Consider the following 12,353-nt stretch of genomic DNA (forward strand, 5'->3'; position numbering starts at 1 on the left):
ACATCATGCACAAGTATAGGCGCAGTGTCCGAGTTCGATGATGTAGATATCTAACAAGTTAGGGCATGCCCAAGTTATTGTAGTTAGGCATAGGGTCTAACGTGACGGTTAGGGCCTAGCTAGGTAATGCTAGGGCCTAGTCAAGGGCTAGGCCCGGGCCTATATTTTAGACTGCTAGTGCTAGTGCTAACTAAGTTCAATTACACAATGACCTGTCTCGATCATTTCCTACCTCATAATTTAGAACTTTTACGCCATGGTCGGCTGTATGATAGCCCTACTACATCGACCACCCTCTTGTAATAAACCGACCGTGTATTAATTGGCGCACTGAACGCATACAGAGTAGTACTAGTACGCACTTCACTGCACGCAAAGCACATAACAATGGATTGGCTTTGACTGTTGATGAGGATGGTGTGGGAAAACGCGAAAATTCACCGTTCATTAACAAAGTTATGGTTTTAATCAAGGACAAAATTTCGAATGAATATTTTCACCGAATCGTAATGTAATGTCTATGGAAGTTTCTAAAAAGCTTCGTACAACACGGTGTTCAATACAACTCGGTTTGCGTGCATTGTCAATGCAAAAACAGCGGTCGATCTCAAGGAGCGTTACTGCGGGGAGCTGAAACGAGGCCACGTAAGTTCGATGGCGATATTTTTGCACTGAAACTTCGAATCGAAAAGGGAACAAAGGCATTTGATAGCCTAGCTCTGGATTTTCTCAATCACGTAGGTCAAGTTTTTTGCATGAATTTCAGTGTTCAATATTCTTATCAAGCAAATGAACATTAGGCGGTCGATGAGTAGTAGGTCCAACCGGACAACCAAAATCTACTGTAAACATAACGAACCCCCTAAAATCCAATAGTAAAGTGCAAGTTAAGTTCTGCTACTTTTGCTGGAGCAATTCATTCTTTACTGAGCATCATTGCCATCAATGATGCTCGATGAATTAAGGTCTACGTAAGCTTCCAGTAGAAAAAAAAGGCCTAGAACCCCTATAGAAAATGAAGATAAAGACAGAAAACAGATTGTGGTGTTTTTAACGCACAATATAGTCTATGCACCACATGTAAACTTAATGCCTGTAGTAATAATATACATGTACCACCTTAGTAGAGTTCTATTTGTTTCGTGTAGGTAGGTGGTTTGGAACCAATTTTTGGCACTTTTGTCACTTTCGAATAAGTTTCTATGCAAAGATTAGGAGCTTTCTTCTCAGTCTGTCAAGATTTCCATGCCAAACGAAGCACATCGTGCAAATTCACACAAACTTGTGAGAAAAATGTTTATAGAATGAACATTTTTGCAGAAGCTAATGATCATGCATAATTCACTCCATCATTTATGTTTTTGTTATTACTTGAGTATTACATTTTTTTTCCATTTGGTTTATAGCATTCTTTCTGGGCCACCCTTAATATGATTACAAATGCAATCTTGTTCCCTAATTTGTACAGATCAAGCAAGACTTCAGCCAGGAGATCATGGCTGAAGACAGGATGTTTGCAGCATGGCCATGTATGCTGACAAAGTACTCTAGTATGGGGAATCAAGATGTCCATCGTAGCAAACGCTGCTTATTCGTCACTCGGGTGACACCGATGGCCTTTCCCAAGGTACATTTTAAATAGTATTGCTCTGTGTAGAGATTTTAATCTACAGCCCCAGTACCACCCTTTCCTTTTTTGCATTTGAGTTGAGGTGAATTTATTAACAACATTAACAAAATACTTACAGTATGTACATGACTATAAAAAAAATTGTTAGACTGAGAAATTCATTCAATGCTTGTTAATTGATTTCTAAGACTTTCGCAAAAACCTGCAAAAACTGAAGTGGATCTGTAATTTCAAAGACAATATCAAAGAGATCATCCGGGCTCTTGATGACTCTGCTTTGTCCATCATTCAACTTGCATGTCATGTTCCCGTATTTGGTTTTGTTGCCGATTCGACATCATGAGCTTCCTTGGCATTTATCATGCACTGATCGAGTGACATATTGCATGCCTTTAGATCTTCATTGATGTACACACTTTTCATGTTCTCTTTTCCTTTCAGACTAGAATGCCCAGAATACAGTTTGTTCCTTTTGTTTGCAATAAAGTGGACTGCCTGCTCTTTCCTTCTTGCCTTTTCCCCAAGATGATGACAAGATCATGAAGATGAGATGTCCTCTTTCCAAATGTCTAAGCCAACTTCCTTCGCAACATTTGACTCGCCCTCAGTAAGCTCTTCCTCTGTCTCCTCAGCCCCCTCTGGCAGGCCAGTCAGGCAGAGATTGTCCCTCCTTAGCTCATGTTGGACCTCGTCCTGCTGGAACTGAATCCTCAAGAGATGACATGTGGATTCAGAACATCTTTAATTGTGCTCATACAAGCTTCTTTCGCTCCTAGCTTGTATCACATGCGGTAGTGCAGCTTTAATGACTGTAACTACAGCTTGGACAATTATTTGGGAGAGGCTTTCTCCTGCCCCTCTCTCACATTATAGCACCTCACGGCCACACAGTTCATGTACACTGAAACTTCTAGACGGTTTGTCCTTGCCTCCTTCATCTACCATTCCCCTTTTCTTCTCCACTGCCTGATCAACTCACATGATAATCAAGCTTTTGTCATTGTAGGATAACATTAACAGAGAAGTCTTTTATGAACTATTAAAGTTTTTGCATTCTTTTTCCTACTACTTGGAATAAAAATCACTGGACCTTGAACATCCCTTGCTCTTGCTAATCTAATTAAGATATATGCATATTAACTAATCTTGCTTTATGCAATGCCAGAATATGACATGAACCTCCTGCAAAAGCCCAAATGTCATTCATATTGCAATAGTCTTTGGTAAGCACTTAACAGTAGTGCAAGATTATTCTTATTAAGGCACTGGCTGTCAACACCATTCAACTTTCTTTCATCCAAGTTCATGGTAACTCTGATTGCTGCTTTGTAGAATAGCATGATGATTATTACAGCATTATAATTCTAATGCTTGGCCTTACAAGTTTGGCTCTACTCATCCACAATTACTTGCCCGTCTTGGTAGTAAATGCCGTTGCCAGAATCAGTCCCTCATTCAAAATGTGTAGTATTTTCTACAATACCCTCCAAACAACTTTAAAACAGCCCCCCCCCCCCCCCCCACACACACACAGTTAGTAATCCTGGTTGCAATCAAGTACAATGTAAGTACATAGCTAGCATCTGAATATGAGCTGATACTTGTCAGCATTTCTCTTTATCAGCCTTGATTGTGTTAATATTTTTAAAGGGTATATTTGTACTTATCATTCAAAATACTCCCCCTGTGCCATACATTTTGCTCCACAGAGGAAAAAGAGACGCTTGCATTCAGCATGCTGCCGCTAGTTTGCCGAGGCTGGACTGCGAGGGTGTGGGGCAAGTGCTCCTTTCAGGAGTTGGAGTTATTCTACGACTTTCAACCTGTAAGTACCTAACTGTTCGGAGGCTAATCTTCTAAAACAAGTGATGTGTTGCCCTCTTATTAAAATGATGAGATGGACTTTGACATTGCAATACAAAATATAGAAATCATCAAGCTGTGGTCCATAGTTACAGAAATTCCCAGTTTATGCTGTTTCATTTGTTAGTTTAGTCCATGGATTCTACATATTTATGCAAATTTACTATGTTGCTAATGTATGCTGTGAATCACAATAATTTTTTTAATGAAAAAAAAATCTTATATTACATAGTCAACATACATATTTACTTTATTTTGTGCCTGACTGCTCAATCACACACTTGTCCAATATCAATATGTCCTTTTCATTTTGATAAAAAGGGGAAAAAATTCGCATGAAATGCAAAATTGGTCCCAAATGTCGCCAATAAGGAATATTCCATTCATTAATAAATATTGCACTTGACCTATGGTATAATTATATTCAGCAAGATGCTGGAAATATATCACATACCACTCATATACATCCAATGTGATACAGGGTGTCTCCCCCCCCCCCCCCCATACCAAAAAGAAAAAAGACCTCGCATACTCCTTAATGTTCCTACAATGTAAGTGGACACAATTGATATACTACTAGTATTGGAAAGAGTAACTTACCCAAAATAATGAAATGCAATTCAGAAGTAGTTTTTGTTTGATAATACTTTTTGCCTGGGCTTGCCAGCAATAAAATTAATTGCCTTTCAGAAGTTCCCATAGGCCACACAGTTGAAAATTCATTCAGCCAGGTCATGGTTAGCCCTTGCAAGAATAGAAAATGTAATACATGGATGTTATATACTACATAAAATACCTAATTTAGGGTATATGTTTGCAAATGAAATGTTGCAGAATTTTGCCAGGCACTTTATTATGAACTCTACCTTGAACACTGGAGAGGTGTGGGAAATATATCTGTTCTGATGGACTTCATTATACATGTACCAATGCCTCAACCCAACACTTCTGCGTAGATTATTTCAAGATTTTATCGAGATGTATATGCATGTTTCTTTTCCACTTCCATTTCATTTTACAGGAGGGCACAGACCTGGCTTTCTACATTGGACAAATTGACAGGAAGCAGAGACCACAGCCCTTCATCTTGCTGATGGGAGGATCCTGGAAGAAGCCACTGCAAACCTTTGTCATTAGGAAGTTTTCGCTACACGACGCGAAGACCGAGAATACGAGGAAGCGATCACTTGTGACAGTCCCCGTACTCTGACTCCCGTCCCCATATCTATGCAGTTTCGCTTTCCTGTACAGGACGGAGGCGTGGGGACAAGATCGCTGATTGGTTGGCTGACTGGCTGGCTCACTCCTGCCCAGCATTGGGACCGAACGCTATTTTGGCCAAGTACCGTACTCGTTTTCCCCCGGACGGGACGTTCCTCAGATTTGATCATGTGCAGAAGCAAATTTCGCACACGACACGCTCAACTCCCGGCCGCGTTGTGCTTGCGAAAACTCCCTATTGTAGAGAGACAGGGATTCTTGTTTCCAACTTTGACAAAGGCTGTGGACTGTGCATTCAAAGTGCATTATGTCCTAGATGTAGAGTACCAGGCTCAATGTTTTGCTGCCTGGCAGTTCGTGGAGACAGTTGTGTACAAAATGCCTGGTAAAGTGACGTCCAATTCTGTGAGAGAGATCAGCACATACCTGAACTCTTCAAATCAGGAAGATTAGATGCGTAGAATGAGATTTTCATGGTCATCAGAAGTTTAATTGACAAAGTTGACTTTTAGGTCATTCGTCAAAGCAAAGGTTTGGCATCTATGTTTTATTTGTTTATAACTCAATAAGTAATGGATACATGTCACATGGAAAGATCAAAGGTCATGAGAAGATTGTCCTATTAGTGGGTAATGTTGGCCCTTGAAAACTTGTGATAAAGATGGGCTAGAAATGAATTAAAAAGGGTATTTTGCATAGTAGTGACTTAATGAAATATCGGGCAAGATCTTCACAGGTTTATACTGAAGCATGACAGTCAATTTTCAGAAATATAGCAATTGTGAAATTAAAACCTCATATCTGTTGAGCATAATGGAGGTGACACTCTGTACTGAATGTGGCCTTCATAAAATTCAAGATGAACTGTTTCGTAGAATGTATATTTCCATTATGAATTTATTTCATTGTATATAGAGTAATCTTCATTACTGCCATCTCTATCACAGGAGTGACAGAGATGATCTTTGCTGGACAGATGTGCTGTACTTGGCACATCCCAGTTATGAAAAAAAAAACAACTGTATGTGTTGGTAGCAGGTATGACTTCTCAAATTACACCAGTAAACAGGAGTAAATTTCATTATAATTACAATGTACTGTATATGTTATTTGGTCTGTTCAGATATGCTGAATATGGGTATGGAGTAGAATTTTCACAAGAGATAAAACTTATTTCTTAATGTGAATGGTTTCTCCATCTGCAGTATATTTACAGTCATCATTGTACTGTCAAGGAAATATAATCTAATAACCCCTGACTTACTATTGCAGATGTTCCCCAAAAGCATTGCAACTGAAATGATTCAAAATGTTGTTACATCAAATTGAACATTGTTAAAAATGATCTAGTTAATAGAGAAGCTGTGTAGTGCAATACCTTCAGTAATATTTTCTTAGTGGGGCAACAAAGTACAGTGTTGGGACAGAAAAGCAAATCCTTAGAGGGTCATTCCCTTATGCTTCGCTTATGAGATTTCCAAGCGCATGTAATAGTGACAAACACTTCAAGAACAAAGTCAGTGGTTCTAAGAAAATCAGATAATTATTCCAGGAAATAAGACTCATTCAAGATTTATCTTGTCTTGTCAGGGTATGATCACTATAAAACTGGATAATGTGTCTGTAAGGTGTGCATTGGACTGTAAAAGCATTCTGAAAAATTACATTCTCTGTGTACTGTTCATTCAGTTAGCCCTTTTGGACCCATCTGAGGGCAGCTGATGGTCCCCATGCACCCACACAATATGAGAAATGAAGCAACAAAATATTCAATGTGGCACAGGTATAGATAATCTCAAGCTGAACACATCCATGTTATGCATAATAATTAATTCTTTAATTATTGCATGTTTCAAATTCAATTTGTCATTGCAGTTTAGTTGAAATATTGTGAAATGTGATTTTTACGGCGTTAAGCGCCCCATTTGTATGTAAGTGGAATCAAAATGTACATTTGACAATACACTAATCTTTAGATGAGTCGAGGTCAATTCAGCTGGGAAATCACTTAACTCAAGCATAACAAAAGCTCGTGATTTTTCCTCTGCAGTCAAACTGCATATTTTTACTAAATCCGCGCAAGTCGACACATTTTTCTCGGTTCTCGAGAACTTCGACTTATCAAAGGTTAACTGTATAAGAAGAATTGTTACTCTGTATATATTCTGAAAATGGATGAGACAATTCTTGATTGGCTCAATTTGTTATTTGTAATAAGTTTGCACATCGATGGACATATTGACCGATTGAAGGTTTTCTAATGATACGATGTCAGCAATATAGACAGTGAAAATGTGCTGAAATATATAATTGGCCAAAAAAATAAATATTTGTGTTATTGTGCTTATATACAAGTGAGTTGTACAGTAATATGGGATTAAGAACTGTTTAAATTCTAAACATGAATATTTAATATTTGCTTTAAACAACCCAGTTGTATAGAATTACTTTTAAACAACCCGGTTGTATAAACTGACTTTTAAACAACAGTTGTTTAGAGTTTTAAACAACTTTTTTTAAACAACTCAGTTGTATAAAATTACATTTAAACAACAGTTGTTTAGACTTTTAAACAACTTTTTTTAAACAACCCAGTTGTATAAAATGACTTTTAAACAACAGTTGTTTAAATTTTTAAACAACTTTTTTAAACAACCCATTTGTTTAAATTTCTTTTAAACAACAGTTGTTTAGAATTTTTAAACAACAAAGGGTTAAAAGTTTAAACAACTACGTGTTGTTTAATTTTTAAACAACAGTTGAGCGATTCACCGGTTAACTTGTGGTTGTTTAAAATTTTAAACAACCTTGTTGATTTTTTTCTAACAGTGTAGGCATACTTGAAGCCCCCAGTTAGAAATCACCACACACACACACACACACACACACACACACACAAAGTACCCAAACCGATCATTGGTCTGTACATGCCTATGTTTGTGTAATGCCTACTCATTTAGTTACTTGATGAGTGAGAGTAATAATCTTGCAATAGACCGTTTCTGTATTTTAGTACAACTTATTAATGTTTCTTTTCCTACAGCTGAGTAACGAAGCACTTCATTCACGTGTTCCTTCCCATTAAGTTCCATAGGCAGGAAATCACTTAGTTATTGCTAGGTAGGGCTAGTCCCGGCAAACTTTGTGGTTAAGGGCAACTTTTGTGAACAAAGCATACATAAAATCTGAATACATTACAGAACTGGTCTATTGCACATAGGTGATAAGAAAAAATCAGAGGAAAACATAGCAATACAGTGCGCGAATTCACTTGTCCTTGAAAAATCAAAGGGGAAATAACAAACCGTAACCAGTCGTGTATATTCAGCATGAATTAGTATTGATTGTACTGAATTATTCACGGGCCGATGGAGAAATACCAAATAAGGTAGCGATTCCCGCATCTGTTTGTCGCTATCCGACTTGTCGGGTCAGAAATTACGAGCGCACACTTGGCAAGATCAAAAGTGCCAAGATTTCACGAGATCACATGGTTATGAATTTGTTCATGTTTGTCTGGAGTGATTATGACTATTACTTTTATGAAAGAGAAATGCAGATATAAAATCAATCAATCAATCAATCAATTAAGTCGGTCTTGCCTTTTTTACTTTTTAAAGTGCAATACCACATCTTGTGTAAGTTTATGTGTATCTTCAATTAATACTAGAAATGAACCAATAAAGTTATAGCATTTTACAGTTTGAGCATGCTCTCATTAAGCGAGATATACCCTGGAATATACCTACCTGGGAATTCTACAATTACATTTTAAAGGTTGGTTGTTCATTAGATCTCACCACATCATGAAAGCCAACTTGATTAGCATATATGCACACACTACGATATTATTGAACTACAGTCAAAGCTGTTTATAGTGGCCACCCTAGGGAGACGAAAAAAAAAAAAAATAAGAGGCCGTTTTAGACATGTGGCCGTGGTAGACAGGTTTTAACATGGCTTTTCTCGGGGGGGGGGGGGGGTCATCCAGTGGCCGCATACTGTGGGTTGACGCTAAAAACAGATGGCGGCTAAGGCAGGTTTGACCAGGGAGGTTATACCTGGAGTTCCAACTGGCCGTAATTATTCAAACAGTTTTCAGATTTCTATTGATGTACAAAAGAATTCCACAGGTGCACTTGTGCCTTTAATGATCGATGTTCGACGCCGCCGTCTTGCTGAGCAATCTGGAGATTCATTTTGAACGCTATCATAATGTTGGACATATTTTGCTTATCTATTTATAAAATGAAATGAAATTTCACTTAATGATAAAGCATGTAAAAAATAAGTCAATCCCGTCCAGAAATTTGTGCAAAAGTGTAAATCAGAGCTATACATGTGAAAATATTTTTAAAAAGTACCATCCTGGAAAGCTGGTTTTATCACTTTTACGCTTAATTTCCACAAATGAAACTACACTGTAATGTGGAATAATCTTCAAGTATAATTCTTTATTGATATATATATATATATATATATATATATATATATATATTATATCAGATAAGTGCCCGGGTATGCCCAGTCGAGTGATTTTCGTCTTTATTTCAGCATTTTTTGCTTAATTTCTATTCGCGCATCCTCGTGTCTGTACCACCTACCTTTTATAAGAAGGGATAGCGAAAAGTAATTGCCATCACAAAGATCTTCCTTTGAAAGTGGTTGGTGATTATGCAATGAGACACGAGTCAATAAGGGAGTTCACGGTTGTGATTTGCACATGTGCAGAACAAAGGTGAAATGAGAATGTCTGTGTAATTGCCACTGACTTTAAAATGTAAAGAAGTCTCGAGCAACTATGAGAATCTGAATTATGTCAGTACAATGTATGTGTTTCAGACTAAATTGGAATGTTATACAGGTGTAAGTCATTCATCAACACTGTTTAGCATAATCTCTCCATGCACTTTCTCAACATTGATTTGATACAAGATGACATGCTTCAAGAAGGAATTCTTGATCACAACACATGTCCATGTTATTTCAAAGTCTGTGGTGTAGGGGTCAAATGAGACATGCACTAACCATGAACTCCCTTATTGTCTTCCTATCTGCGCGGCAGATCCTGTTTGGCACATGCTTCAAATATTTTTGAGCGGCGGCTTCGAACATCTAGCAAAGGAAATACGACGGTTGTGACTCCATTCTCTTGTACCTCCTTGGTTTGACTGTATATGCAGCCACCTGATGACATTGTATATCGCTCTTTGCATTCTTATAATTTATTGTCGTTCCCCATGTGTATTTTTTTTTTCGCAGAGAAATTATCACACTCGCAGTTACACTTAACGCCGGAGGATATACAAAGTATATTAGGTGTTACTAAAAAAGTTTTCCACTTCTAGAGCCTTAATAGTTCAAAAACTATGTAGATAACACTGACATAAGATAGGAGCAATAGCCGAATAGTGTACAATTCTGTTGGAGGTAATCTAAAAATGAAAGCATAAATCAGTTTCATCAAATCCAAGATTTATTTTTAAGTTAGGGTTCAGATTTTGCTCTATTTTCAACCCTCTGTATACAAAACTTTCACTTTGTACAGAGATCAATTGGTGTCTATGGGAGTGTGAGGTTAACATCCAGACAATGGTCCTGAACCATGGCCAGGGTTTGAATGTTCTATTTAATACAGTCATGTTCATAAGAAATTTTACTATCACAGCTAGTCTTTATTCATCCTGAAATGTGACTGTTAATGTATGCAAGCACAATACGTCATGAAAACATGTGCTTACTTTTTCATGTCCAGGCATTTTACCCTTTACCATGAATTCAGACTAGCAGTGCCCGAGGTCACGAATTAGTTATAAAGCACTCATGTGCCTTAGAGCAAGAGACCAGATGCCTAGTCAGCAGAGCTCTGAAAAGGTGGTATTCGTGGCATTCATGTATATTGTTCAGAGTCATTGTAAGCACACACTCACATACACATAATGGGTTCCTGTGTAAAGTTTCATTTTGTACAGAGGGTTAAATTTTGACCAAAATCTGGAACTTAGCTTTAAAATTAATCGTGGATTTAATGAAACTGATTCATGCTTTCATACTAAAATCACCGCCAACTAAATTGTACACTATTCAGCTATTACTCATGAATATCAATGACAGTGTTATCTGATATATAGTTTTCGAACTCTTATAACCATAAGGATCAAAAGTGTGATTGTTTTTGTTTTGTTTTTTGTAACACCCAAAATTCACATTATCAGAATTTAGAACTGCCTCCGCAACGCCATGCTATGAAAAACAGACATTTTCGAGTTTATACTCACGCAAAATGTACAACAGCTTTAGATGACTGTGGCAAAGTTAGTGCTCTGTATTCCTGCGGGTTCATCTCTCATACTGAATCCCTTATACGATCCGTGGCCAACACCCCATGACTAAGGATTCATAGAAGCGTATACGCTACGGCACACTGGCTCACCGGTCAGTCATATTGCCAGAGTGGCTTCTGCATTGTGGACTGAAAGTTCTGCACGAGCGACTCGAAAGGCCCCCAAACATTGCGCAATAGCTCGGTGAAAGGGGATTTCCCATTCATTCTACCATTGTTATCCATGAATCGATTTCCACGCAACGATTTCCACGATTTCCATATTTCGTGCATGGAATGTATACAAAAAAAGAAATCAAAAGAAAAGAAAAGAATTGTCCATGGTACCACAGAGATAGAAGAGGTTCGTAGATAACGGTCCACACCCAAGGTAACCGGTGATCAAAGTTAAATGCCGCAGCGCTTATGTCATCGAGAGAGACAGGGAAAAAAGGTAATATAGGGCCTACTTGCATGGTAGAAGTTTTTTCAAATAATTGGACACACACACACACACAAAGGAAATTATGGCATTTCAAAGTCATACATTTCTTTAAAACTTACAAATCGTTTGCAAAAATAGGCGATAGATTTCATCAACTCACATCTCTCCTAGCAACTGGTTTGATAAACACTTATAATAACGTTTTCGTTCTGTAATTCAGTCGCTATATACACGTGTACAATGAGAAATTTGAACCACAGCAAAATTTTCATTTCAGGCGCAGAATGTCGGTTCTCCTGAATATTAAATTTCACAAAGGAAAATTGGCGAAGATTCGTGTGCCTGTCAACTAGAGACTTTTCAGGGTTGACATCTGGGCCCCGTTTCATAAAACTTGTTATCAGTGGCAACTGCCACATTTCTATGACAAATTTGCTCTCAGCCAATCAGATGCAAGGATTTCTCCAGCTTGTCATATCTATGACAACTTGTCACTGATGACAAGTTTTATGAAATGGGCCCCTGCACTTCATCTTATTTGCATGATTAGGATTATTATTATGGTGGTACCCCGCTCCACCCTCACTCAGGTGGTCAACCTACACAATGATATGCTTGTTCCAAATTCTTAGAAATATCCCCTTAGAGAATGGAAATGGGTTTCAGTTTGAGTTCGAGTTTATTCATTTCACCACGGTAAAAAGCTTGCTATCAGCTAAAAGCTGTTTTTCAGCAAGGCCGTGAAATGATAACATAACATAGAAATTATAGAATGAAGAGAATGCAAATAAAAACATAAAATAACCATCGCAAACAAAAGCCAAAAAAAAGTTGAATATTCACGAAGTATACAATGTGTAACGTGAAAAGTG

The 12,353-nt window shown here is 37.7% G+C and overlaps 1 protein-coding gene across 3 annotated transcripts in view; it reads right to left on the reverse strand.

Annotated features, from left to right (window-relative positions):
* LOC139741706 (uncharacterized) overlaps positions 1 to 12,353 on the reverse strand; it is a 29,228-nt gene that overhangs the window by 13,024 nt on the left and 3,851 nt on the right. Inside the window, exon 1 of one of the 3 annotated variants that reach the window (XM_071652289.1) lies at positions 10,993 to 12,319. The exons of the other annotated variants lie outside the window; for them this stretch is intronic. The gene's annotated coding sequence lies outside the window, so the exon portion shown is untranslated. Of the gene's footprint in view, positions 1 to 10,992; positions 12,320 to 12,353 lie in introns of those variants that run through there. 3 annotated transcript variants of the gene reach the window in all.

This window comes from Diadema antillarum, unplaced genomic scaffold (assembly GCF_040938485.1).
Source record: "Diadema antillarum isolate AM-2024a unplaced genomic scaffold, OU_Dant_1.0 seq00000946_RagTag, whole genome shotgun sequence".
In the NCBI taxonomy this organism is placed as follows: domain Eukaryota; kingdom Metazoa; phylum Echinodermata; class Echinoidea; order Diadematoida; family Diadematidae; genus Diadema; species Diadema antillarum.